A 27090-nucleotide genomic window follows, 5' to 3' on the forward strand; every position below is an offset into this window, starting at 1 on the left:
GCGCAGGAGGTCCGCCACTGTTGGGCCGGTCGGGTTCCCCTTCCTGGGTTACGGCCGCAGATCACTTCGGGGTTGCTGTCGTATGAGCAGCTTCAGCTCCGTTCACCTTGCTGACTCTCTCCTGGCTCTCACGGAGAGCCTGCGCGTGTGCTTGTCTGGCAGCTCGAGCCCGAGCCGCCGCCGTCGTAGAAGCTGGTGCCGCTGCTACCTTGGGTGCCATCTCATCGGACAAACTGCTCGTACTTTCTTCTCCTCTGCCGCTTCAGGAATCGCTCTGTAAATAAATCAGAGCACCGCCAAGCCGATTACAGAGCTGAGTACTGTCAATCTATTATACAGCAGCCCCTCTGATTCCCGGCTTTTATTCTCCGTGATGCTCATCCCCAAACGTGATCAGGGGAGTAGTCAAGTCAAGTCCGAATTTATATAGCGCACTACATACCCCTAGGGTCTCAAGGCGCTTGAGGAAGGGGGGAGGTTTACTTATCGAATGTCCATGTTTTAAGTTGTTTTCTGAAGGCTAGGTGGTTTTGAGTAAGGCGGAGGTGGATGGGAAGGGAATTCCAGGTCTTTGCCGCTAAGTAGGAGAAGGATCTTCCTCCCATGGTGGCTTTGTGGATGCGCGGAACAGCGGCGAGGGCTTGGTTGGACGAGCGCAGCTGGCGGGTGGGGGTGTAAAAGGAAAGGCTCGTGTTGAGACAATCAGGTCCAAGTTCGTATAGGGCTTTGTGTGCGTGGGTGAGGAGACGGAACGTTATTCTCTTGTTGACGGGGAGCCAGTGCAGGTCTTTCAGGTGAGCGGAAATGTGGTCTGTGCGGGGGATGTCTAGTATGAGTCTGGCTGAAGCATTTTGGATGCGTTGGAGTTTTTTCTGTAGTTTCGCGGTGGAACCGGCGTAAAGGGTGTTTCCGTAGTCCAGACGGCTTGTAACCAGTGCGTGGGTGACCGTTTTTCTTGTTTCGGTGGGGATCCAGTGAAATGTTTTTTTGAGCATGCGTAGGATGTTGAAGCATGAAGATGAGACGGCGTTGACTTGTCTGGTCATCGAGAGTGAGGAGTCCAGGATGATGCCCAGGTTCCGTGCGTGGTCCGTCGGTATGGGGGCTTTTCCTAGGGCCGTTGGCCACCAAGAGTCGTACCAGGCGGAAGGGGATGAGCCTAAGATGAGGACTTCCGTTTTGTCCGAGTTCAGTTTCAGACGGCTGTGCTTCATCCACTCGGCTACTTCTTTCATCCCTTCGTGTAGGTTGGTTTGGCGGTGGTTGGGTCTTTGGTGAGTGAGAGGATCAGCTGGGTGTCGTCTGCATAGGAGATAATGTTGAGGTTGTGTTGACGTGCGATGGTTGCGAGGGGGCTTATGTAGACGTTAAAGAGGGTGGGACTGAGTGATGATCCTTGCGGGACGCCGCAGATGACTTCGGTGGCCTCTGACTTAAAAGGGGGGAGGCGGACTCTCTAAATTCTTCCAGCGAGGAACGAAATGATCCAGTCCAATGCTTTTCCTTGAATTTCGATGTTTCTGAGGCGTTGTATCAGGGTGCTATGGCAGACTGTGTCGAAGGCTGCGGAGAGGTCAAGGAGGATAAGGGCGACTGTGTCTCCGTTGTCCAGTAGTGTTCGGATGTCGTCTGTTGCTGCGATGAGGGCGGTCTCAGTGCTGTGTTTGGCTCGCAAGCCAGACTGTGAGGAGTCGAGTGATTTGTTAGTTTCGAGGAAGGTGGCGAGCTGATTGTTAATGGCATTCTCAATGACTTTGGCAGGGAATGGGAGGAGCGAGATGGGGCGGTAGTTTTTGAGTTCGGTGGGTTCAGCTGTGGGTGTCTTCAGAAGGGCGCTGAATTCGGCGTGTTTCCAGCTATCTGGGAATGTGGTGGAGTTAAGGGAGAAGTTGATGACATCTCGGAGATGGGGTGCGATAATGGAGTCTGCTTTGTTGAAGATGTGATGGGGACATGGGTCTGTAGGGGATCCTGAGTGGATGGAGTTCATCAGGCGAATGGTCTCTTCTGTGGTGATTGGGTTCCATTCGAGAAGGATATTCGGAGGAGGTAACGGTTCGGAGGTGAGTGGGGTGGATTGGTTTACAGGTGTGTTGTCAAAGCTGTTATGGATGTCGGCGATTTTGTCATGAAAGAATGAGGAAAGGGAGTCGCAGAGGACTTGAGAGGGGGTGATGTCGTTAGAGCTGGCAGTGGGGTTGGTGAATTCTTTGATGATGTTGAAAAGTTCCTTGCTGTTGTGGGCGTTGTTGTCTAGTCGGTCTTTGAGCGCTGATTTCTTGGCTGTCCGGATTAGTTGGTGGTGTTTGCGGGTGGCGTTTTTGAAGGCGGCTTGGGTGATAGTGTTTGGGTCTGTTTTCCAAGTTTTCTCAAGGGAACGACAGAGCTTCTTGGATTTCTTACGGTTATCATTGAACCAGGGGGCGTTCTTGCTACCTTGCTTGGTTTGATGTTTTTTCAAGGGTGCTAATTTGTCGGCCGTTTGGGTTAGCCATTGTGTGATGTTGATGGCGGCTTGGTTAGGGTTCGTTGAATAGGCAGGGGTTTTTTGAAGAAGCGATGTTGAGATCTGGTCGATGGTGATTTTGTTCCAGTTTCTTCGCAGAGTTGGTTGAGGGTGGTTGTGGGTCGAGGTCTTATTGTAAATAAAGTGGATGCAGCTGTGGTCCGTCCAGTGGAGGGGGGTGGTATGAGTGAAGGAGATATGCTTGCTGGAAGTGAAGATAGGGTCGAGTGTGTGTCCTGCATAGTGTGTGGGGGTGTTAACAAGTTGTTTGAGTCCGAGGTTGGCGAGATTGTCCAGAAGGGTGGTGGTGTTACTGTCGTTGCTCTTTTCCAGATGGAAATTGAGGTCTCCCAGTAGAATGTATTCTTCTGAAGGGAGGGCGTGTGGGGTGATAAAGTCAGTGATGTCTTCGCTGAATTTTGTACGGGGTCCAGGTGGCCTGTAGAGGAGGGTGCCCCTAAGTGTTGTCTTGGGGTCGGTGTGGATCTGGAAGTGAAGGTGTTCGGCGATAGCGAGGTTGTCATCTGAGCTGGTTGAGACGCGGATGGTATTCTTGTGGACGATGGCGATGCCTCCTCCTGTTTGGATGGGGCGGTCCTTACGGATGATCTTGTAGCCATCCGGGATGGCTATGGTGATGTCTGGAGCTGAAGAGGCATTCATCCAGGTTTCTGTTAGGAAGGCGATGTCCGGAGAAATGGTGTCGAGTAGAATCCAAAGGTCGATGGCGTGTTTGTGAACCGAGCGGGTGTTGAGAAGGATGCATTTTAGGTGGTTGGTTTTGGCTCTCTGTTTGGTTTTTGTGGATTTGTTATGGGACTTGACGCAGGTAAATTTGCAGGAGTGGCAGGTGAAGGGTCCATGGGTGTGTCCTGGTGCTGCTTGGGCGCAATTAGTGAGTCGGCCGGGGTTGAGTGCAAAGAGGGAGGAGGTGTCGTATGTAATGCGGGGAGGGTGGGTGAAGCGGGGACCAGGGGGTCTGGCGCTGGGCGCGGTCCAGGCGCGGACGGGCGTAGACGGGCTTACCTTTGGCGCACCTTCGGCGCGGCCGCAGCGCCTGGACGCTGCGCGTAGGTCCATCTGTCCATAAATGGAGTGTGGGGGGCGGAGCGTGGGAGGGTCAGCAGCTGGGAGGCGGTAGCGGGGAAGAGGGGCGGGCCAGGGTACACCTAAACAAAATGGAGGGTCAAAGGGAGAGCAAGGCAGGGGCAGCAGATGCACCACGGCACCAGGGGCACAGACGAAGTCCCAGGAAGTAAATAAAGCCTCAGCAAGTGTCGCGCTGCAAAGTACAGCAGAGCGGGCTTGCAATTTCAGGTGAGGTAGTATGTTCAAAAAATCGCGCTACGATGCAGCTCAGTTATAATGTAAATACACAATGAGCACAAATGCACAGCCAAATGCACACTACAGAAGCGCGATGCCAGTTAAATATAATGCGGGTAAAAATAAGCAATCCAGTTAACGATACCACCAGCAAGCCAAAGCACGAGCAGGAGCTGGGATCAGGGAGCGTGGGGGGAGCGACCGTGCTGGAGCAGGTCCAGGCGATCACAGCACGTCACAGGAGGTAGGGAGCCCTCTATTCGTGGGTGGGAGGGTCAGCAGCTGGGAGGCGGTAGCGGGGAGGAGGGGCGGGCCGGGGAACACCTAAACAAAATGGAGGGTCAAAGGGAGAGCAAGGCAGGGGCAGCAGATGCACCACGGCACCGGGGGCACAGACGAAGTCCCAGGAAGTAAATAAAGCCTCAGCAAGTGTCGCGCTGCAAAGTACAGCAGAGCGGGCTTGCAATTTCAGGTGAGGTAGTATGTTCAAAAAATCGCGCTACGATGCAGCTCAGTTATAATGTAAATACACAATGAGCACAAATGCACAGCCAAATGCACACTACAGAAGCGCGATGCCAGTTAAATATAATGCGGGTAAAAATAAGCAATCCAATTAACGATACCACCAGCAAGCCAAAGCACGAGCAGGAGCTGGGATCAGGGAGCGTGGGGGGAGCGACCGTGCTGGAGCAGGTCCAGGCGATCACTCGGTGTGTCCAGGAGTACTCTTAACCATCTCAATATCGGCAATATCGGGATCAGTAATCAAGGTAAAAGATCATTTAATAACCAAGGGGATATATCGGCATTCCTTAGGTTTTAAGGCATTCTTTAGGTTAGCAGTTGGAGCCCAGTAGGAGCATTGTGTGTCCTCCGGTCTCAGCCGACTGCCATCTTGCCTTTTCAGCACCAAGCACCGCTCCCCTTCGTCGTTGTTTTCAATGATGATCTGCTTCAAAGTGCTGCTGCTGAAGAAGTAGAAAGTGTCCGGAGTGATCCAAGCCTGGATCTTAGATGTGAAGAACCTGAAAGCAGAGGGGACAGAGTCTGGGTCACTAGCCAATGACTAGGAGCACAATAGTCGAAGGCCCACCGATGTCGGGTGATTTCAGGTGAAAGAGGTAAAGCTTGACTCTTCAGCCACGAGGACCAAAAGGCATCGACGACAACCAGGTGCTGGTTTCGAGCTGTCCCACAAATGATGTCAAGTGCTGCGGTGTCAGTGCCCGGATTGAACTCAACAAGCCTTGGCAACCCACGCAGGAATCAAAGAAATGCTTTGGTGCAGACCAGCAAGGTCTGAGGGACTCACCACTCGGCGGAGAGTAAGGGCACATCTTAGGCAACCAGGGAAGCCCAAGGAAAATCAAAGTTGCCTTCACAGGGACCCACCAGCCAATGGACCAGGGACCGCGAAGGTGCCTCGAGCGGAAATGCAAAAAGCAGGCCCACGGAACACTCGTGGAGTGTAGGCCCACAATCTTCGGTGCAGATGGTGCTTAGGGCTTGGGCTACAAGTAACCCAAAGCACAACTTCAGGAGATGTCAAGACATTGATGCACTAGCAAATGTGCACAGTGTTCAGGAGTTCCGGTTCCACGTCACTCACGAGAGCTGTGGGTCTCAGCTTTGCTGGGGACTTGAGTCAGCCTCTGAGAAGTTTGGAAATTCTCTTCCTGTGTCGCAAATACTTCAGAGTCCGGAGGGAGCTTCAGAAATGCAGACCGGCAAGATATTTCTTTGGTGCCTGCTTGAGCAGGGGAGTCACTTCTTGACCCCAAGGGAGATTCTTCCGTCCTCTAGTCTTTAGTAGAGCGTCAAAGTTCCAGGATTCAGTTTCAGTGTTTCGTCCAGGTGTAATCTAAAGTCCTGTTGCCAGGGGTCCCTTACTTATACTAAGAAAATGGGCTGGACATACTCTGGGGACCCACCTATGGGAGGGTTTGGAAAGAGGGCCGGCTACACCCATTTCCTTTGTCCAGTTTTGCACCAGTGCAGGGCGGTTTGAACTGGACTATGCACAGGGATACCAAATGTGCCCCCAGTGCAGACTTCAAAGCACTCTCAGAGTACACCCATCAAGCCCCAATACACTCAAGCCTACCTGGGAGGTGGTTACACCTCCATGTGACAGGAAACCTATTGTCCAGGCCTCCCCTGCTGGAGTTTTGGTCAGCAGCAGGAGGCCAGTCTCGTGTCTGTGGCTGCAGCATCCATTTTGTAATGCCAGGGCTCTTTAAAACTATTACCGGGCAGACCAGTGTGTACATGCCTCTCCCTCTAGAAGGGTGGAATTCAACCCCTGCCACCAGGACTGGCGGGGGGTGGATATGATTCCAAAGTCTTTGACACCAAACACAACATGTTTCCATGCAGCCATACCAAAGTTAGCATTTACTGCGTGGTTATGATGCACTTAAGAGTATATGGTCTGGCTGCATCACAGAACAGCCTCAGAGAATAGGCTCCGAAAGCTGCAGAGGGGCCCAGGTCATGCATGGGCACCCTCTCACACAAAACCAAGCACTCTGCCTTCAGGATTGTTAAGGCCTGCCATAGGAGTGACTGATAGGTTTATATGTGTCAGTAATTAAAGGTAGATATGGGCAACCTGTATCTTAGCAATGGGTGCATGCACCACCTTACCCAGGCTGCAGTAACAGTCCTGTGGTAATGCAAAGAAAAGGGGCCCCCTGTAAAGTTGTAGTGAAGTTCACCTAGACAGGGTAATACATGCAGTAAATGGGCCAGGGCAACTTCAATCAAATGAACAGCTCAACAGTAGCAAAACTATACCTAAATTTGATCAAATGAAAAATAGTGACACTAATATATAGAAAAATACAAAAATAATAGTATTTGTTATACATGGTAGTGAATTCTAAAAAGAGGTAATATAATGATTATACATCTCTAGGCGGAAAATGACTTGAGCAATGTTTTGAACTTCAGTCATTTCTCAGGCCTTTCAAACATGATTATTCACACAAAATTATTCTTTGGATAAAAATACAATTCATTAGTTAGCAATTTGAATTATTGTAAACAATGTTGATAGAACAACAATTTATTGGGTGGTTTGCAAGTTGTGTCTCAAACACACGTTTCGGCAGCCCACGCTGCCTTCCTAAGGGGTTCCACCTCCAAAAAAGTATATTCGTTATTCGAACAGTGAGGAGCTTGTCTGTACTTTTATCTGCAAAGGAGAGCCGCAAGATGGCTGCTCACTGCTCCTGAGAGACCTTCTGAACTTTGCAGGCCCTCTCCAGTGCAGTGATCCACTTGTTGATGTCATCTCCACTCTGGTAGAGAGGGACAATTTTATTTAAATTTCTATGGTCATGAGATCTTCTCTACCACTTGGGAAGTTGCTGCCAACATGGGACTCTAGTCCCATCATTATCCTATCTCTTTCAAGCTCTAGGGCCTCCCTTTCTAAGGCTACCTGCTGTCTTTTAATCCTCAGCTATTTTTCCTTAATTCTCATCTTCCTTTCTCTCTTCTCCTCAGAGGTGTCCCTCTTATGAGAAGAGACAGAGGTCCCTATAGATATACCAGCATGATCAGATTCCTGAGAAGGAAATCTGTGTCTTCTAGTCATACCTCCAGCTCTTCCTAGGATAATAAAGAGAGGGCCTCCCCGGCCTTCATCCTCATTGCCAAGAGGAGCTGCATTGTCCAGGTCACGGTCATTGTCACCTTCATGGCCAGCATCAGAGTCCTGGTCCTGTCTACTTCAACCCTAGGCCTTTCCTCATCTGCAGCCCTAGCCCCACGGCCTAACCCTTCAGGCTCTGAATCCTTTCTAAAATCATCTAGCAGTAATACCTCCTTGAGGCGTTTGGTATTGGCACTTTTGCCTGTATTCAATTTCCTCATAGTACACAAAGCCCTTAATTCTAGGAATGGGAATGTGTCATACTTGGAAGCCAGTACAGTACTGACATCTGGCAGGGACCCACTTGTTCCTGGCCTTGAAGACATTACTAGTGAGGTGTGGTGTATGCGCCTACCTAGCATAGTTGTACCTACTAAACTCTCTTGAGTTGTAGATAGGGTGTGCTCAGTCCTTAACACACAACTCTAAATTTAGTAGAACATACTGTATTTAAGCTTGTATTATATGTACCTCTGGTACCTATAATGGTTTTCAGTTAGTCAGTCACTTGAGATAATCTGGTAAAACAATAGCAAGCTGGAATCCAACAGGCTGCACACCAATGTGAGATGTTGGCCTGGCATATGCTGCCCACTATTCTAGTGGGCACCTTGCACCAGTCCAAACGACCCTTATTGATGGTAGGTTAAAGACAACCTTTATAGAAAGCTATCCTAGTAGTAGCTGCGGAGAGCAGCCTTCAGGCTAAGTCTTGGAGGAATGTAAAGCAGCTGGTTTTACCAGTCTATAATCTCGTGAATGACCAAATGAAAGGACAGCCACACCAGGTATATATATAAAATATATGTATTTATTCTAAACACATCCCAGTAGTCTCTTTATGAGGCTAGAGGCAAAAGTACATTCTGTAAACTTAATAACACACAGTAAATTAGCACAATATACGTTGAGCCTTAGGGCGTACCAAACCATATATTAAGTAAGTGGTAAAAGAACTACGACTTGCATAGATACAAGGCCTAGAGCCTGTAGAACTGCTGGGGCCACCAGGAACCACACAAGGTAGTGACACAGGGGCTCCACGGGGGACGCGTGCAGTGTCTAAACACAGCCGCAAATCACCATTAACTTCTATGTGGAAAGTCGCGGTTGGAAATTAAAAGATAAAGGACACTTAGAGGGGGACTTTTAGCAAACCCCTTTAGACTTAAGGGGTTCTAGAGTCAACAACACCCACAGGAACACTGGAGTACTCGAGTTACCTCACCCTGGGAAGCCGGGTGCATAGGTGTCTTTTGGTGTTGGGTTTCGTCGTCGTTTTCAATGGCGATCTGCTTCAAAGTGCTGCTGCTGAAGAAGTGGAAAGTGTCCGGAGTGATCCAAGCCTGGATCGAAGATGTGAAGAACCTGAAAGCAGAGGGGACAGACTCTGGGTCACTAGCCAGTGACCAGGGGCACAATAGTTGAAGGCCCACAGATGTCAGGTGATTTCAGGTGAAAGAGGTGAAGCTTGACTCTTCAGCCACGAGGACCAGGAGGCATTGACGATGACCAGGTGCTGGATTCGAGCTGTCCCATGAAGGATGTCAAGTAACCCTGGGCATAGTACTACACTACGCTAACGGAGCATACGTAGTTTGTACTACTTCGCACTCCGCAAATTGTGTAGCGTAGCAGCTACATCAACAACATCCTCAGATGCTTTAATAAAACAATTTTACATGCTAAAAAGCATATAAGCAATTCACAAATGTGAACTTTTTCAATGAAAACATTAGGCAATGAGAGAGTTGATGATTTTGGGGTCCCCCCTAATCTAGGGGGAGGACCAAGCAGATTCCTTGGACACAAAGAGCATAAACAAAAAGAACATCTTGTTGAACTTCGGTGGTGGTCCCATCCTCCTAGGACCACCCCAAGCACAGTTATTGGCAAAAAAACAATCCCAACCAAAGGCCCTGCAAAGAATTATGGGTCAACATTAGCGGTTGGCAGTGAATATTATAGTATCCAATATCAATATAATTCTACAAAGAGCTGCAGTTCAACTAGTCGTGACTAGATGTCCCTCACGAGTCAAATGCAAAATCATTGAAATTATTCTTACATCAAGCTGCAGTTCCACTAGTCGTTACTAGATGTCCCTCACGAGTCAAATGCAAAAGCATTGAAACCCTTTCATCAAGCATTTGCATTTGACTTGTGAGGGACATCTAGTAATGACTAGTTGAACTGCAGCTCTTTGCCGAATTATTTTGATATTGGATACTATAATATTCACTTCCACTGCTAATCTCATACCATAATGCTTTGCAGGGCCTTTGGTTGGGATTGTTTTCTGCCAATAACTGTGCTTGGGGTGGTCTTAAGAGGATGGGACCACCACCAAATAGTTCAACAAGATGTGCTTTTTGTTTTTAAGGCATCTGCTTGGTTCTCTCCCTAGGTTAGGGAGGATCCTAAAATCATCACCTCTCTCACTGCTTGCTAACTTTTCAGTTTCACTTCTGTGAAAGTACTATATGCTCTTTAGCATATAAAGATAGAGATACTTATTTTTTAATAACTGGCACTGTGCAAGATGCCATTTGCAATTATTTCACAGTGCAGACAAGTACACAGTGCCATCAGCTACGTTATGCAGTACTACGTGTAGTTCAAAGTATACTACGTGCAGCTACATGTATCCACCATGGGTATTGAAGGATCAGCCCTTGGCTGGCTGGCTTCCTTCCTCTCTGACCGCACTTTCCAAATTTTCTCTCACTCAGCCACCTCTAATATTTATTCCCAGCCTCACGGTGTCCCCCAAGGTTCCATTCTTAGTCCTTTACTTTTCAATCTTTATGTTACCCCTCTGGCCCACATAGCAGACAGCGTCGGACTTACTTTGTTCACGTATGCAGATGATTCACAGGTTGTATTTTCCCTTACTAAATCTGACAAGGTCTCCACCTCTCTCCTTCAGTTTGGACTTGGGGAAATCGCCAAGTGGATGAACCACAATCTTCTCAAACTGAATGGGGGAAGACGGAGGTCCTCGTCCTCGGACACAAACCAGATCTCTGGTCCCCCAGACACTGGCCTGCAGAGATAGGCCCACTTTCTTCTCCTGCGGAGCAGGTGCGTAACCTGGGTGTCATCATCGACAGGGGTCTGACAATGCAGGGTCAGGCTAATAAGGTGTCATCAACATGTTTTACCATCATACGCTGGCTCAGAAAGTTCTTGTGGATGCTGCCCAGTGACGCCCAGAGATCTGTAGTTAATGCCTTGGTCACCTCCCAGTTGGATTATGGCAACATACTCTACCTAGGGGTGGCCAATGCAGTCACTCAACGCCTGCAACTTGTGCAAAATGCCACGGCGTGCCTTCTCAGTGGCTGCCGCAAAACTGATCACATATCTAGTCGCCTTCGTGACCTTCACTGGCTGAAGGTGGAAAACTGAGTGAAGTTTAAGGCGCTTAGCTACATGCATAAGATTAGGAATAAGGTGGCACCTAGGTACTTGTAGACCTTGGTGAAGTGCTACTCTCCTACCGGTTCCCTTCGCTCCTCTTCCCAAATTCTCTTTTCTGTGCCTAAGGTCAAACTCTCTAGAATGTGCGGTCGCTCCTTTACCTATCTGGGGCCCAAGTTATCGAACTCCCTCCCTCTGGATATTCAGTCAGAGGACTGTTACACTCGCTTTCGTAAAGCTGTCAAGACCTGGCTCTTTGATCAATAACTTAATGGCCTCTTCTATCTTCTACTAGCTGCATTATCTTAGCGCCGGGAAACCCTTTCGGGTAGCTGGTGCGCTTTAAAAGCTCAAATAATAAATAAATAATAAATAAATGTAGTGCTACTATGCTAATGTTGAGTGCTGCAGTGTCAGTGCCCGGATTGGACCCAACAAGCCTTGGCAAAAGCAACCCACACAGGAATCAAAGAAATGCTTTGGTGCAGACCAGCAAGGTCTGAGGGACTCACCACTCGGTGGGGAGTCAGGGCACGTTTAGAGCAACCAGAGAAGCCAAAGGAAAATCAGAGTTGCCTTCACAGGGACCCACCAGTCGACGGACCAGGGATCGCGATGGAGCCTCGAGTGGAAATGCAAGAAACATGCCTACGGAACACTCATGGAGTGTAGGCTCACAATCTTCAGTGCAGATGGTGCTCAAGGCTTAGGCTACAAGTAACCCAAAGCACAACTTCAGGAGATGTTGAGAAGTCAATGCACTAGCAAATGTGCATGGTGTCCAGGGGTTTCGGGTCCACATCACTCACGAGGGCTGTTGGGTACTCGGGTCGGCCTCTGAGAAGTCTGGAATCCTCTTCCTGTGCGGCAAATACTTCAGAGTGCGGCGGGAGCTTCGGAAATGCAAACCAGCAAGATGCTTCTTTGGTACCTGCTTTAGCAGTGGAGTCACTTCTTGACCCCAAGGGAGATTCTTCCGTCTTCTAGTCATGTAGAATGTTGAAGTTCCAGGATATATGTTGCAGAGTTTCATCCAGGTATAATCTAAAGTCCTAAGGATTGGGTTCCCATACTTATACTAAGTTAGGGAGTTGGACATACTCTGGTGACCCAGAGGTTCACCTGTGACAGGAAACCTATTGTCCAGGCCTCCCCTGCCAGAGTTTCGTCCAGCAGCAGGAGGCCAGACTCGTGTCTGTGGCTGCTGCATCTATATTGGGATGTTGAGGCTATTTTAAACTATTACCGGTTATGTCAGTGTGTACATGTCTCTCCCTCTAGAAGGGTGGAATTCTACCCACGCCACCAGGACTGGCAGGGGGGTAGGATTCCAAAGTGTTTGACACCAAACACAACATGTTTCCATGCTGCCATTCCAAAGTTAGCTTTTACCGCAAGGTTATAATGCACTTAAGAGTATATGGTCTGGCTGCATCAAAGAACAGCTTCAGAAAATAGATTCCGAAAGCTGCAGAGGGGTCCTGTTCATGCATGGGCACCTTCTCACACAAAACCAAGCACTCTGCCTTCAGGATTGATAAGGCCTGCCATAGGAGTGACTTATAGATTTATATGTGCAGTGTTTAAAGGTAGATATAGGTAACCTATATCTTAGTAAGGGGTGCATGCAACACCTTACCCAGGCTGCAGTAGCAGACCTGTGGTGCCATTTTGGAAGTCTTCCCAGGGGTGGCATAATACATGCTTCAGCCCCTGGTAGGTCTCTGGGGTACCCATGCCCTTAGTACCAAAGGTACCATATACTAGGGACTCGCAAGGGTAACCCAGTAACCAATCTGGGGTGTACCTAATGTACATGCAATCATTTTAGAGAGGAGGGAGCTAGGCTGGGGTCCTGGTTAGCAGGGCTCCAGCCAGACTAAAGTCAGAAAACAGTGAAACACAGCAAAAAGTGGGGGTAACCATAGGAAGCAGACCCTACTCTCCTACACCCCCCAAACACAGGGACATTAAACTAACCTTGACCAGTTGAGTCTTCATGTTTTAAGTAGAAATATCTGGAGAGCACTGTTCCCATTAGCGTGCGCATGAGCGCACGCACCTATCTTAAGGTGAGCGCGCACTTACGTATGTGCAGCGCGCACACACACAGGACATCCCACGAAATAGTTGCGCCGCTCGATTTTTCAAATCAATAACTTCCTGCATGCGGTGTGCCGGTGGAAGAGTCGGGGTGCAGGTAAGGCTGGCTTTGGGGCTTGGGGGCTTGCGGCTGTTGGAACTTGTGGGGCAGATTGTGGGCTTTATGTTTAAGTATTGATGCTAATCACATCCCCTTCACGAGCTGTGATTAACATGAATACTTAGAAAAAAGCCCACATTCTTCCCCACACCGCGTTTTACAAATAAAAGAGTAAAGTTAAAAACCCAGCGTGTACTTTCTTGCTCTACTCTTTTGTTTGTAAAACGTGGCTCGGAGGAAGAAATTAATAGGCCTCTATAGACATAGCTGCCAAGGTTTCAAGAATGCTATGTGTGACATTTTCATAATTTAAGTATAATTATGAGTGTCATATCCGCAAATATGAGTATCACTTTATAGCAAGCAAATCAAGCAATGAAGACAAGGGAAACATAAATATCAGAAATTACAACCATTACGCACAGCTGATAATGTTTCAAATTGCTTATTTGTGACATTTTTATGGATTCAGTGGATTTTTGAGAGACATTCAGTGACTAAATGTGTGACACTTGAAGTGAAATCACACATTTGTGCATAAAGAAATTTGAGCTCTGCAGCAGGTGCTTCTAAAGCTATTATTTAATTTTTAAATAATCAGCACCCTCCACCCCGACCTCAGCTACAGGTGCGGCTGAACCACAAGTACAAAAGGGATCTGTGTCACAAAAGAAGAAACCCACTGAGCTATCCACATACAAAACAGTTCTGTAATGGTGGCAGACTTTCTTTATATCAGGCATATTAAACCTCTACACTACTTATGGTGAGAGTGAAAACTGCCAGTAGAGAAAACTGTGACCTCTCTCGAGTGGGAACATTAATCACAGGACTTAAATGTGACTTTCACTAAGCAAGTCTCTTAGTGTTGCAAACTTAAAGCCTGCTGCTTCGTACTGTCAAGCAGGGATATTATATCTTTTGAACTAATAAGTCAGCAAAACTACTATTTTAATTAGACAAAACTACGGCATTAGATGGCCCTACATTTATAGCACAGACAAACAACTTTAGTGTACACATGGCGCTATGCTGTGCTGGAGCCACCTAAATAAACATTTTAACTGTCAGCAGCAGTAAATAATTATATTAAAATTTGACTTACTAAAACCCTTGATGGAATTATCCACTTAGAGGAGCTGCTGGTTTGGCGTTGTTAGTCTGTCTCTTCTTGAGAGTCAGCGAGCGAGCCGTGCTGCACTGCCTTAGCCAGTGCCAACTGCTCTCACTGTGAGACTCATCCTGTAGTGGTAAGTCTGGGTACAAGTTAGGCTCTGCATGGGCAGGGCACAGCAACAGCACAAGGCGAGGTCAGGAGGTGAAGAACCGGGTCAGAACCCAGCGGTGCCAGGGACACACCTGAAATCTTCGAGTTCCACCTGTCTTGGTATACAGAGACACGGAATACTTCTGGGTGGCGTCAGAGACCAAGTTTATTATCTGCAGCTAGTAACAGAAATCCCAACAATACATCACAATGTATATTCCTAGGAGACTGTACAAATTACTAAGGCAAGACATCTCCTTTTATACACCATATTCTCATTATAAATGTACACCCACTGCGCAAAATTCTAACCAATAGGGCACATTTTCTAACTGAGTATCACATTACCAAAAACCCAATTTACAGTAACCCAACCCAAAAGTTAATTATTAGGAATGTCCCAAATTCAATCTTTGCAAGCCGGACAAATTTATAATTGAAAAGCACAACCCATGTAATGTCAGAACATAAAGGAAACAGTAATAGATACTGAACAAGATAAAACATGTGCAAGGAAACTAAAGGTAAACGAGGTCCTGAACATTAAGTGGCAATCTTAGACAAGGATCAAACCAAGGAAAATTGGCTTTGCGAGGTCAGTTTCAGGTGAAGAGGTCAGTTTCTCTGCAGTTCATTCAGAGTCGAAAGAAACCTAGTTAATGTATACATGAACTCAGAAGGCCAGGCCACTTGTTCGCCGGGCCTCTTTCACAGGCCTACGTGAGGGCAACACAAAATGGAGTCAGGCTCGAGAATTACAGAACCTCAGAGGAGGTGAGCAGGTGGTCGGTTCTCAAACACCGGCCTCTCCTTTAACTCTCAGCCATGCAGCAAGATGACGTGCCGCAGAACAGCAAGGAATTCTTGGGTGCCTTACTGCCCGGCTGGCGTGCAGGAAATTGAACATTCTTCCACAGAATGGGCCTACCGGACACGTCTCCTCCCCAACCAACAGTGTTTCCACTTGGGACTTGGTGGTACCCGGTGAACATCTACAGAAAGCAGGGTTGGCGCTAGTTTAAAGAGCTTTCTGGTATAACAAAGAAAGCCTTCTTTAAAAACAATAAAGTTCTTCGTCTTGCGCTAATATGAACTGCTCAAGATATAGTGGGCACAGTTCTGCTTACAGCTGCAAATTGAACAAACTGAACCACACAGGCAAGTCGGGGGAACAGTGTGTGACACTCTTGATTCTCCCCCTACCCCACCTGCACTGTCCAGTGCAGTCCGGGCAGCGCCACGGTGCAGGAGAGGTATTACGAGCGTGCTACACTCACCTCCGATTGGAAAAAAGAAAAGATAACAGGCTCACCGGAGTCTGAAGTTTTCTGTAGTACGTCGGTGGTGTGTAGAGGTCACGCACGCGCCTCACATTTGCAGTTTGCAGTTGGCTGTGACGGTCTTGCGCACCTCGGCCGGGTGACATCAGGCGTGGCTGTAATTGTCAGTGAGTGACTCAGCCGCGCCCCAGAAATTTTCCAGCAGGCTATTAAAATACATTGTAGCAGCAGTGCACAGGTGGCAGCGCCCGGGCCGCAAAGTCTGCCGGGATCAGCAAAGCCAGGGCAGGTGTGAGTGGCGCGCCTTGCAGCCTGGCGCACCACTTACTCAGCACTGGGTACAGACAGCAGAGAGTCAGACTGTGGCATTAAAATGCGTGACAAAGCATTTCAGTGCGGTGATGCGGAACACCACACTGAAATGCGTTATATTCATGCCTGATGCGTGATACTTGGCAGGCCTGTGTAGAATTTTTCATTCCGTCAGCGAAATTTGAGGAATTTTGTAATTCTGCGATACTACTGCAATGCACTGTTAATATGCCTTGTGGAGAACTAAAATTCTCTTTGCACAGCGTTGCAGAGAACCTCCTACTCACAGCTAAATATGTCTTAAATGCCTGTGAATGCCTCCTCCTCAAATGCATCCATCTGCATGTGATAGCAGATAACTTTCTTGTCAGACCGCAAGTATTTCAAAGGGAAAAAGTCCCCACATGTGTGTCACGACGATTATGATAATTAGAGCAACTTTGGTGAAAGAACTGGTAGGGCACCTCTCACTACCTTGACTGTGCACAGATCGGCCTCAACAGAAAGACTATTGTTTAGCCTTCATTTTCAAAACTCTAATTAGGAACGCACAGTCCTATCTGACATCTTTAAGTGTGTAGATGTGTCCCCATCTGCAGCAACGAGAGAGAGGGTGGGAGGGGGTTAAAGAGAGAGAGTGGAAAATAGAGGAAGGAGATAGAGGGTTACTAAGAGAGAGGGAGGATGAAATGGGAGAGAAGAAGGAGAGAGAGAAGGAGAGCTGTGAGCAAGACTGCGAGGTGAGGCTGAGAGAAAGATGTTCGAGCTAGAGGCAGAAGGGATTGCAAGAGAGAAGAGGCTGACAGAGTACGGGAACGATAAAGATAGAGAGTGGGGTGCAGAAAACGAGGGTGTGAGAAAATGGAAGGAAGAAGGCGAGACAGAGGGGAACGATAGAAAATGAGTTAGCGAGGGAGAATGCTAGAGAGAAACAGGGCGAGAACGAGGTAGAAGTTTTAACTGCAGAGTTCTGGGGTAGTAGTAGTGTCAGCCATTGTTGTGATGTAGTGCGTGGGATCGGTGTGTGTGTAGCGTGTGGTAGTAGCGGAAGGCCTTATCTTAATGTAGAGTGGGTGTGGTCTGTCTGTGTTTTGGTGCAGGGCGTCAGTAGTAATGACGAATATGAGGCAGGAGTCTGAATAGTGGGATTGCACTCTCAAATTTACTTGAAAATGCACCATTTGCCCACTCTTTTTTTCAAACTTTTCTCTATGCTCGCTCGCCGCAGTGAAGTACGACTATTGGTTTACGCCTCACCACTTTCAAATGTCACCAGCTGCCACTGACATAGATGAAGACACTCAAAAACATGTTTGAGCGTAGGTAAAGACTCCCAAATCCTGCTGCCAGTGCTGGATTTTGCCTTGCATGTCCAGGCCTAGCAAGTCATGGATGCCCACAACATACTGAGGGTTACAATTATGCACGAGAGGGTGGCATTATCCCAGGGTTAGGCATCATCGTGCCATAGATGCCTGGAGCTGCCACCATTATGCTTGAGCTAGTTTTATTCAAATGGTAGGCACCATCATACCATGGATTCCCTTAACTTGCAAAGAATTATCAACATTATGCCGCCTATATACTGGAAATGCGCCAGTCACACACATTCAGGCATGTGCACCCATAGTCTGGCACACGCACTCTCACTAACTGTATTAAATGTAGTTACTCTGCAAGGCTGCAGTGTGTATGGTGCAAGCTGTACCCCCTCTCCCTTGTGGTACCTACAGCATAGCATGAGGTATGGGGTCGAACATGTAGAACTTGAATTCTAGCTGGTCACTTTGTGGTTTGAGACCTATAGTGGTTGGCTGTTATTTAGGCATCTATTTTAGTATTTGAGGAACTCCCTTGAATAGGCCGCCCTACTGTTCCTTGTTCTGTTTTTTTTGTTTAAACGTATCTGCACGTAAAACATGATCAAAGGTTATTCCTCTTGATGCTAATTTTTAAAATCTGGGAGTGGTTTTTGACGATGATCTATCGTTTCGTCCCCACATTGTGGGGTTAGCAGGGAAATGCTTCGGCATTCTTAAAATGCTGAGGAAATTTCTGCCACTGCTTTCCCTGCAATACCGTAAGACTATAGTCCAGGCATTAGTGGGGTCACGATTAGACTACGCAAATGCGCTCTTTGCAGGTCTGCCCAAGTATTTACTGGCCAGACTGCAAATTGTTCAAAATTCGGCGGCCCGAGCTATATTTGGTCTGCCTAGAAGAGCCGGTGCGTCTCTGCTTTTAAATAGGTTGCATTGGTTGCCTATTTCGAAAAGAATTAGGTTCAAAATTCTCACGCTGGCGTTTAAAGCCCTTCATGATGTAGGTCCCAGCTACATAAGGAAGCGTACTGCTTTCTATGTGCCTCGGAGGTTGCTGCGGTCAGCAGACTTGGCTAAAATGGAGGTGCCTATCATCAAATGAGTCCGGATGGGAGGGCGGTCCTTTCAATATGTGGCAGCATGCCTTTGGAATGAGCTCCCTTTCTCCCTCCGTAAAGCTAACTGTCTTTTAGCTTTTAGGAAAGAGCTGAAGACCATGCTCTTTGCTGTGTAACCACTGTGACTGCAGCGTCCGTTTTTCGTTGTGTTCTTGGATTTCAGTTCTCTTTGCTAAAGCGCCGGGACACCTCCTGGGGTAGCCGTGCGTTCTAAAAGTATGGCCGTAACATAACATAACATAACATAAATTTTAGGCAGAATTTTTCGTATTTACTGTTCAAAAACACCCTTAAGTTCTTACAATCAAAAGCTATGTTACTCTTCCGCTCGGGGGGTCTGTCGCAGGGTTTCTACCATTGCAATGAACGGAAATGCAGCTCACTGTTCTATATTAGGATTTAAACTTATAAACTGCCAGTAACAAAAGGGGCTGTCTGACAGAAGCAGTAAAGGAGTGAGATTTGGTGCTGCACACCCGCGCGGTCTGGTTCCTGGCGCACATAGTCATGGTTGCAGTGCACAAAGACCCTCCACTGCCGCACACTGAGGAAAAAAATTAGAGGGAACATTGCTGGAGAGTCCGTCTGCATTGGCATGGTTACTACCAGGTCTATGTTCCACTGTATAGTTCATCCCCTGTAGGGAAATGGACCACCTGAGCAGTTTGGGATTTTCACCCTTCATCTGTTTGAGCCATGAGGGGTTTATGGTCTGTGTAAACGGTGAAGTGAGTGCCAAACAAGTTAAGCCTTAGCTTCTTCCGAGCCCAAACCACAGCAAAGGCCTCGCTCTCAATAGCTGACCGTTTCTCTCTAGGGGTCAGCATTCTGCTAATAAAAGCTACTGGCTGGTCCTGACCTTCATCATTCAATTGTGACAGCACAGCCCCTACCCCCAACTCAGATGCATCTGTTTGGACAATGAATTATTTGGAGTAGGTAGGACTTAGCAGAATTGGTGCAGTGCACATGGCTTGCTTCAGGTCATCAAATGCCTTTTTACAGCTGACCAACATACTTAGGCCTTCTTTTAGAAGTTAAGTCATTCAGGGGTGTCACAATGGATCCATACCCCTTCACAAATCTCCTATAGTACCCAGTCAGGCCCAAGAAAGCTCTGACATGAGTCTGGATGGTTGGAGCAACCCAGTCCATTATGGTCTGGATTTTGCTCTGCAATGATTGAACCTGGCCTCCACCTACAAGGTGGCCCAGGTACACAACCTGACTCTGCCCTATCTGCCACTTAGTAGCCTTGATACTTAGGCCTGCTTTATGCAGGGCCTCCAAAACATTTTTCAGGTGGATTAGGTGATCCTCCCAGATGGAGATAAAGACAGCAATATCATTAAGATAAGCTGCACAGTAGTCTTCCAGGCATGTTAGGACTGTATTCACCAACCTTTGAAATGTGACAGGTGCATTTTTCAGACCAAAGGGCATTATCACAAATTGATAATGTCAACTAGGGGTTGAAAATGCTGTCTTTGGCTTTGCATCATCAGCTAGTTTGATCTGCCAGTAGCCAGCTGTTAGATCAAATGTACTCAGAAACTTGGCAGAGGCCAAAGTATCTATGAGCTCATCTGCTCTGGGTATTGGATGGGCATCAGTCCTAGTGACTGCATTAAGCCCTCTGTAGTCTACGCAAAATCTCATCTCTCTCTTACCACCCTGGGTGTGAGGTTTTGGTACCAAGACTACTGGAGTAGCGCAAGGGCTATCTGAGGGTTCAATAACTCCCAGCTCCAACATTTTCTGGACTTCTTTCCTGATACAGTCCCTGACATGATCAGGTTCCCTGTAAATCTTACTTTTAACAGGCAGACTGTCTCCAGTTTCCACCTCATGGGTGCATCAGCTAGTCTGACTTGGAGTCAGTGAAAACATATGTCTAAACTGCTGTAGAACTTGTCTGCAATCAGTTTGCTGTTTTTCAGTGAGGCTGCCTGCCAAGGCTACTACATCAACTGATCCATCATCAGGGTTCTGAGAGAGCAGGTCTGGGAGAGGGTCACTCTCTTCCTCCTGTCCTTCATCAGTAGCCACGTGCAAGCCCATATCTGCCCTGTCAACATATGGTTTCAGTCTGTTGATATGAAGCACCCTATGGAGGCTCCTGGAAGTTCCAAGATCTACCAAATAGGTGACCTCTCCCTTCTGTTCAACAATAGTGTGAGATCCACTCCACTTGTCTTAGTGGGCTGCTGGGGCCACAGGCTCTAAAACCCACACTTTCTGTCCGGCTGGTAAACTGTCAGTATAGCCTTTTGGTCATGCCAGGCTTTCTGTAATTCCTGGCTAGCCTCAAGGTTTTTGGATGCCTTTTTCATGTACTCAGACATCCTGGAACGGAGACCAAGTACATAGTCCACAATATCCTGTTTGGGGGGTTTGAGAGGTAACTCCCATCCCTCCTTCACCAGACAAAGTGGTTCTCTAACAGGGTGCCGAAACAGAAGTTCAAATGGGCTGTAGCCAATCCCCTTCTGTGGAACCTCCCTGTATGCAAACAAAAGGCAGGGTAGTAGGATATCCCATCTCCGCCTGAGCTTCTCTGGGAGACCCTTAATCACACCCTTGAAGGTCTTGTTGAGCGTTTCAACTAGACCATTGCACTGTGGATGATAGGGTGTGGTGAACTTGTAGTTCACTCCACACTCCTTCCACATTGCAGTCAAGTAGCTAGACATAATGTTTGCACCTCTGTCAGATACTACCTCCTTAGGGAAACCCACTATTGAGAAAACTTCCAAGAGGGCTCTTGCCACAACAGGTGCTGTAGTGGTCCTAAGGGCAATTGCCTCTGGGTACCTGCTGGCATGATCCACTACCACCAAGATAAACCTGTGCCCAGATGGAGTTTGGGGATCCATTGGTCCAACAATGTCAATCCCTACACGTTCAAAGGGAACCCTCACCACAGGTAGTGGTATAAGGGGGGTCTTTGTAGTGCCACCTGGTTTGCCACTGGCTGGGCAGTTTACACAGGAGCGATAAAACTCCTTGGAGTCTTCAGAAATGTGGGGCCAGTGAAAGTGAGAGACAATTCTGTCCCAAGTCTAGTTCTGGCCTAGGTGTCCTGCTAATGGAATATCATGGGCTAGTGTCAAAAGGAAGCCCCTGAATGCCAAAGGTATGACCAACCTCCTGGCGGCACCAGGCTTGGGGTCTCTACTCTCTGAATACAGGAGCCCTTCATCCCAATAGATTATATGGGTGCCACTAGCATTCCAGCAGCCTCAGCAGCAGCTTGATGTCTGAGGGGTTCAAGAGAAGGGTAGGTCAACTGCGTCTGACTCAGATCTGCCCTGGAAGGGCCCTCTGTCCCTAAGAACTCAACCTGATCAGGCTCAAGCTCCTCTGGGACAGTTCCCTCTTCAGGCTCACAATCAGCTTCCTCAGAAGGCGGATCCTCACTCTGAGTCAGGGGGGAAGGCACTGCCTTAACCCTACTGCCCCTTTTCTTGGTAGGCAACTGGTCCATTATTCCAGAATCCAGTGCCTGTCCAGTGTTAGACTATCTGACCTGTGAACTAGTCACTGCAAGGACATGTGCTGAGATTCCTAACATTTCTGCATGGGTCCTAAACTCAACTTCCGACCAGGTTGAAGTTTCCATGTAATTTCCAAGTAAGCATTCAACAGGGAGGTCTGCACTTATCACAACCTTCTTAAGGCCTGTTACCCCTCCGCAGGAGAAATTAACAACTGCCAGACTATTAGTGGTCTTGACATTGCTAGCATTGATCACTTGGTAAGTCTCTCCATCTATGACCTGTCCATGGACCACAAAGTCTGGTACCTGTGTCCCTGTAGGTCTCAGCCTTTTTCTCATTAATTAAAGGTGTTTGTCAGTACTTGCCCAGATGACTGGGACTCACAGAGGAGGTCATACCCCTGCCTCCATCACCAACCAAAACAGCTTGCATTGACACTCTGGCTAGGCCAGAGTCCATCTCAGATTCCATGGTTTACCCTACTATACCCTTCTGCTGGGAACCACCACTTGTAGCTGTACTAGGGGGGACATTTGACTTAGGGGCAATGGTGGCTGAAGCTGTCTCCTTTTTGGTGCAATCACTAGTCCAGTGACTATTACCCTTACAAACTTTGCACCATGGTTTCTTTTGGCCTTCTTTCTTTTTAGATTGGGGACCCCCACCATTAGAAGGTGTTGGGGATCTTGTAAAGACTTCTGGTCTTTACCTTTCTCACCAACCTTTTGATCTGGCTTCTTTGGGTCACAAACTTGCTTCTGTACCTTCTGCTTACCCCTGGTGCTGACCCGTTTGTCTGCCTTCTTTCCCACTTCTTAGGGAGAGGTCAGATGAAAGTCTACCAGGTGCTGATGCAACTGCTGGTTTTGGCAGTTATTAAGAATTTGTTCTCTCGTGATCAGATTATACAATCCTGTATAGTCACACACTTTACTGTCCAACAACCAGCCCTCCAGAGCCTTAGTAGCACAATCAACAAAGTCAACCCAGTCCTGAGTCTGTGCCTTCTGGGTATCTCTAAACTGTATGCTGTACTGTTCAGTGGTCAGGCCAAACCCATCTATCAGAGCACTCTTCAGGACCTTGTAATGATCAGCATCCTCTTCTCTTACAGTGAGGAGCTTATCTCTACCTTTGTCTGCAAAGGAGAGCCACAAGATTGCTGCCCATTGCTCCTGAGGTACCTTCTGTACTTTACAGGCCCTTTCCAGTGCAGATATCCCTTTGTGGATGTCATCCCCATTCTGATAGGGAGGGACAATCTTGTGTAAGTTTCTATGGTCATAAGACCTATCCCTACCACTAGGGAAATTGCTACCACCATGAGGCTCTAGCCCCATCTTTTGTCTTGCTCTTTCAAGAGCTAGGGTTTCCTTTTCTAAGGCTACTCTTAGTCTCCTTATTCTCAGTTGAGTTTCTTCCATTCTCACCTGATACTCTCTCTTCTCCTGGGAGGTTGCCCTCCTATGAGAAGAGGCAGAGGACCCTAAACATGTCCCATGTAGGGGATCTATCTCTTCTGGGTCCACCACCAACTCTTCCTGGGGGGACAAAGAGAGGGACATTTATGTCTTCCTCATCTGCAGGTAGAAATGGATTCCCCAGGTCTAGTTTGTGGTCAACTTCCTGGTCAGAGTCTGAATCCTGGGGGATTGGACCACTAGGATCTTCCTCATCTGCTGCTCCCAACCCACTGCCTACCCTTCCAGGTACTGAAGCCTTCTTCAGGTCATCTAACAGAAGTACCTCACTGAGGCGTTGGGTGTTTGCCAGTCTTCAGTTGCCTAGCTGTAAACAGAGCCCTTAACTCAAAGAATGGGAATGTGTCATACTTAGATGTCTGTAAAGTACTGACATCTGGCAAGGACACACTAGGAACTGCTACTGCAGTCATAACTAGTGAGGTGTGGTGTATGCACTACCTACTCTAGTTGGTTTCCTACTAACTCTCTTGAGTTGCAGTGAGGGTGTGCTAGGCCCTTAACACTCACAACACTAAATTCAGTAGAACTTACTGTATTCTAAGCTTGGTTTATATGTACCTATGGTACCTTTAGTGATCTTTCAAATGATATTCTCAAGATTATCTGGTAAAACAATGCAAACTGGAATCCCACACGCTGCACACCAATGTGAGAAGTTGGCCTAGCATATGATGTCCACTATTCTTGTGGGCACCTTGCACCAGTCCAAACAACCCTTATTGATGGTAGGTTTAAGACAACCTCATAGAAAGCTATCTTAGTGGCAGCTGTGGAAAGCAGCCTTCAGGCGAAGTCTTGAAGGAATGTAAAGCAGCTTGTTTTACCAGTCTATAATCTCTCGAATGATCAAATGAAAGCACACCACACAAGGTATATATCAAATATATATGTATTTATTCTAAACACAACCCCTCTAGTCTCTTTATGAGGCTAGAGGCCAAACACAAGAACTTTAAATAGCACACAGTAAATAGCACTGTATACGTTATGCCCTGGGGGCCTCACAAACCATAAACTAAAATAGTGGTATAAGTACCACGTGAGGGATAGAAGTGAGGCCTAGGGCCTGTAGAACGCTGGGGCAACCAGGAACCACCTAAGGTAGGGATGCAGGAGACCCACGGGGGACGCGTGCAGTGTCTAAACACAGCCGCGAATCACCATAGACTTCTATGAGGAAAGTTTAAGTTACAATTTTAAAGTTTAAGGACACTTAGGAGTGGACTGCGGTGAAACCCCTTTAGACTAGGACACTTCGAGAGCCAAGACCCATGGGAGCACCGGAGTACTCGTGTTACCTCACCCAGGGAAGCCGGGTGCATAGGTGTCTTTTCGTGTCGGGTTTCGTCATTGATTCCAGTGGAGAGCTGCGAAGATATGCTGCAGGCGACCAGAGGAAAAGTGTCCGGGTGGATCCAAGGATGGATTGGAGATATGAAGAACCTGAAAGCAGAGGGGAAAGAGTCTGGGTCACTAGCCAGTGACCAGGATGGTGACAAGAAGATGCCAGCCGATGTCGGGTGCTTTAAGGTGAAGTAGGTAAAGCTTGACTCTTCAGCCACAAGAACCAGGAGGCGTCAACAACAACCAGGAGCTGGATTCAAGCTGTTCCACAAAGAATGACGAGTGCTGCAGCGTCGGAATCTGGATTTGACCCAACAAGCCTTGGCAACAGCAACCCACGCAAGATGCAAAGATTGGCTTCAGTGCAGACCAGCAAGGTCTGAGGGACTCACCCGTTAGAGGGGAGTCAGAGCACATCTGGAGCAACCATGAAAGCTCAAGAAACAAAGGATTGTTCTTCATGGGGACCCACTGGCCAATGGACTAGGGATTTCAAAGGAGCCTAAAGCTGCGGTGAAGAAAGTGGACTCACGAGACGCTCGTAGAGTGTGGGCCTCTCAGCTTTGGTGCAAAAGGTGCTGGGGCAAGGGCAACAAATATCCCAATGCACAACTTTCGGAAACTTCTGCAAGTAGGTGCAGTTGCAAAATTGCAGGATGTCCAGGAGTGCCAGTCCCACGTCTCTCATGTCGGCTGCGGGTCTCAGCTTTGCTGGGATCCCGTGTCGGCCTCAGAGATGTCTGGAAGTCTGTGTCCTGTGTTGCAGATTATTCAGGATCTGGCGGGAGCCTCGAAAATGCAGACCGGCAATATGCTCTTAGGTGCCTGTTTGAACAGGGAGGTCACTCCTTGACCTCAAGGGAGATTTCTTCCATCTTCCAGTCGATATGAAATGTCGAAGGTCCAGGGTTTCATCTTCAGAGTATTGTCCAGGGTAATCTAAAGTCCTAGGGACTGGGTTACTATACTTATACTAAGTTTAGGGGATGGACTAACCCCAGGGTCCCACCTACGGGAGGACATGGGGAGGGGGTGGTAACACCCCTTCCCCTTTGTCCAGTTTCACTTCAGAGCTGGGGCTGAGTGCCCCAGCAACCGGTTTGAACTTGGAAATGATTGGAGCACCTTGTGTGCCCCAGGCAGTGTCTCAAAAGCATTCACTGAATGCAACCCACCCTGCCCCAATACACTAAAGCCTGTCTGGGGAGGTGCTGGCACCTCCCTGGACAGGAAACCTATTTTCCAGGCCTCCCCTGCCAGAGTTTCGTCCAGCAGCAGGTAAGACTCGTGTCTATGGCAGCAGCATCCATTTTGTGATGCTGAGCCTCTGTAAAACTTTAACTGGGTATACCAGTGTGTACATGTCTAATCCCTCTAGAATGATGGAATCCTACTCCTGCCGCCAGAACTGGCAGGGGGTAGTATTCTAAAGTGTTTGACACCAAACATGACATGTTTTGATAAAGTCAAACCAAAGTTAGCATTAACTGCAAGGATTATAATGCACTTATGAGTATATGGTATGGCCATATTACAGAACAACTATAAGGAAGGGATTCCGAAAGCCGCAGAGGGGCTCAGCTCATGCTAGGGCACCCTCTCACACAAAACCAAGCACTCTGCCTTCAGGTTTGTCAAGGTCTGTCATAGGAGTGACTTTTAGGTTAATATGTGTCTTTTGTCAATGGTGGGTATAGGTATACTATATCCCAGTAAGGGGTGCTTACACCACCTTACCCAGGCTGCAAGTGCAGACCTGTAGTGTCATTTTGGAAGGCTTCCCAGGGGTGGCATAATACATGCTTCAGCCCCTGGTAGGCCTCTGGGGTACCTATGCCCTTAGTACATAAGGTACCATATACTAGGGGCTCACAAGGTCACTCAGTAATCAATCTGGTATGTACCTAATGTACATGGAATCAATTTAGAGAGAGAACAGCTAGGCTGTGGTCCTGATTAGCAGGGCCACAGTCAGACTAAAGTTAAAAACATAGTGAAACATCAGCAAAAAGTGGGGGTAACCATAGTAAGCAGATCCTACTCTCATATACACCCCCCGCAAACACAGGGACATTAAACTACTCTCCTACACCCTGTGTCAATACTTTGCGTGGGTCCTTGGGGTCCCAGCGGTACTACGTGCTCTGGCCACTGTGTCTAGTTAAGCTGTGGTTGTTATACCACTTTTTTAGTATATATGGTTTGGTCTCCTCCTGGAGCCCACTGTGTATTGTGCTATTTACTGTTGTTGTAGTGATTTAACATTGTGTGCTTTGTGCTCTAATCTCATAATGAGGTTAGTAGAGAGTGTTTAGTAATAAATACATATATTTTATATATCTCT

Source organism: Lissotriton helveticus, chromosome 1_1, assembly GCF_964261635.1.
Source record: "Lissotriton helveticus chromosome 1_1, aLisHel1.1, whole genome shotgun sequence".
Taxonomy (NCBI): Eukaryota; Metazoa; Chordata; class Amphibia; order Caudata; family Salamandridae; genus Lissotriton; species Lissotriton helveticus.